This window comes from Petromyzon marinus, unplaced genomic scaffold (assembly GCF_048934315.1).
Source record: "Petromyzon marinus isolate PM22_M1 ecotype Great Lakes invasive population unplaced genomic scaffold, UKy_Petmar_22M1.pri1.0 PM_G_Scaffold_149, whole genome shotgun sequence".
In the NCBI taxonomy this organism is placed as follows: Eukaryota; Metazoa; Chordata; class Hyperoartia; order Petromyzontiformes; family Petromyzontidae; genus Petromyzon; species Petromyzon marinus.
The window spans coordinates 235,001-237,500 of record NW_027422705.1 but is presented as its reverse complement, the minus strand read 5'-3'; the positions used below and the strand labels follow the sequence as shown (position 1 = coordinate 237,500).

Sequence of the window (2,500 nt, the reverse complement as noted above, 5' to 3'; positions counted from 1 at the left end):
CAAAACGAAACACTGAAACTTTCACCACAGTTTTCCATTACACCAGTTGTATTGCTAGAAGTGCAAATCGAAGGAGTCAATTTTGACCGACGATTAGCTGCCGATGTGCGGTGAAAAAGCTGATCACAATAGCATACACGTGGGCCGACAACCCTGTGTGCTATAAACGTAAGTCGCGAATTATAAAGAAAATAAACCGGACGGACTACTCGGTGACGAACTAACATCGCTCATGAATGAGCGATTAACAGACGAGCTGACTACGGAATTTATCCTTTCGGACATGTTTTCATGGGACTACCCATGCACAGATCAGAACAAATGTTATCCATGCAATCTTGTTTTCCTAGACCATAGAACTTGGTCATCACATATGACACGGGTACATCCGCACGCAAACAAAACGTATAAATGTCGAATTTGTAATCGCACAGCAGATAGCATACACAAGATAGCGTCGCACTACGGAAGAACTTGCAAAAGTTTAATAGGTAAAACTAGTGCTATAACCACCACAATTGAGGAAACACTATTTAGTTGTTCATATTGTAGCAGAGGTTTTACTACGAAAACAGGTTTAGGGGTACATACTAGACGAACTCATCCGACAGAACATGAAGCTAGACTACAGCAAAACGCACCAGGAAGGAAAGTTAGATGGGGAGAAGAAGAGGTAGAAATTATGGCCCATAAAGAAGCCCAACAGAATGATGAGGACATAAACATGAATCAACTAATACAGAACTCAGTTATGCCACACAGAACGCTAGAAGCGATTAAAGGGAAGCGGAGAAATATCAAGTATAAGGAATTGGTAAGGACATTGAAAGAAACCACCTATAAGGTAGAAAATCAATGCCTTGTTAACTTAGTTTTACCGACAACATCGGAAATAACAACTACACCTTCTGAAGGAGATCAGCCAGCAATAAGGGCCGAAAAAGAACAATCACTGACAGCAGCTGAGGATCTTCAGGTCATAATTACCGATCTAAAGATCGAGAATTTAAGTCACAATCAGGCGTTACTGCTACTCAATTCTCATGTAGAAAAGTTTTTAAATCGAAGTAAACCAATTAATAGGAAAGATCGTGTAAACCAACAGGAGAAAGATGAGAATAGGCATCGAAGACAATCAAAGCAAACTAAATACAGGAGGTATCAATATTTATACCATACGAACAAGAAAGCTCTATTAGACGAGATTACTTCAGATAGATCGGGGCCAAGTATATACCCAACTGAAGAAAGCATACGGGGAACATTCGTTACTTTATTCGAGTCAAACTCTCCTCCAGATAATATACCCTTTAAATTAAAAAACAACCAATCATGCATCGATATCGTAAAAGCAATCACCTTAGATGAGTTGATTAAGACCCTAGCTATTATGAAGGATAAGTCACCTGGACAGGACAACATTATTCTTAGCGATCTTAGGACTTTACCAATAAAATATTTACTAGATATCTTAAATATCATCCTTTATTTACAGGATATACCACAAATATGGAAACAACACAGAACAAGACTTATACCTAAAACTAAAGAGGATTTAGAAAAACCCTCAAATTGGAGACCCATAACCATCTCATCAATTGTAATTAGGCTATTACACAAAATTTTAAGTTATCGTCTAGGACAGCAATTAAAGCTTAATTACAGGCAGAAAGCATTCCTCCCTGTAGACGGATGTTTCGAAAATAGTGCATTACTACACTTCATCATACACAACGCCAGGCAAAAGCACGAAAACACGCAAATAGTGTCAATAGACCTCAGTAAGGCATTCGATTCTGTCAGCCACGAATCGATTATTAGAGCCTTAAAGCGATTTAACTTATCAAAGGAATCAACAACGTACTTGACCAACATCTATAAGTGTAATCTAACTGATATTGTATTTGGATCGACAACAATGCGTAACATAAATCTAAAAAGAGGCGTAAAGCAAGGTGATCCACTTTCACCGCTACTATTTAACATGATTATGGATGAACTATTGGATAACTTGCCGACATATATAGGAGTTAATGTAGGAAATCAGAAAGTAAATTCAATGATGTTTGCAGACGACCTTATCCTATTTGCAGAAACGGAATGTGGCATGAATAAACTCTTGGATATAACTACTAAATTCCTCGATGACAGACACTTGAAAATAAATATAAACAAATGCAATTCGTTAAGATTTATCAAGTACGGCAAACAGAAGACATTTAGTGTTGCAACGACATCATCGTACTTTATAAATAACGAACCCATTAATCCGGTATCATATGTAAAGGGATTCAAATATCTAGGCATTGAATTTGACCCAAGGGGAAAACGATCTATAAGCTGTAACCTGCTCGCAGCAATGTTAAACAAACTGACCAGAGCACCGTTAAAGCCAGAAAAGAAAGTATATTTAATCAATAACAATTTGATACCTCGTATTATTCATCAATTGGTCCTCGGAAAAGTTACCAAGGGTTTATTGATGTCACTTGATTCTGAA

At 37.4% G+C, this 2,500-nt stretch overlaps 1 pseudogene; it reads left to right on the top strand.

Annotated features, from left to right (window-relative positions):
* The window catches only part of LOC142910606 (28S ribosomal RNA), an 8,992-nt pseudogene that overhangs the window by 4,163 nt on the left and 2,329 nt on the right, over positions 1–2,500 (top strand).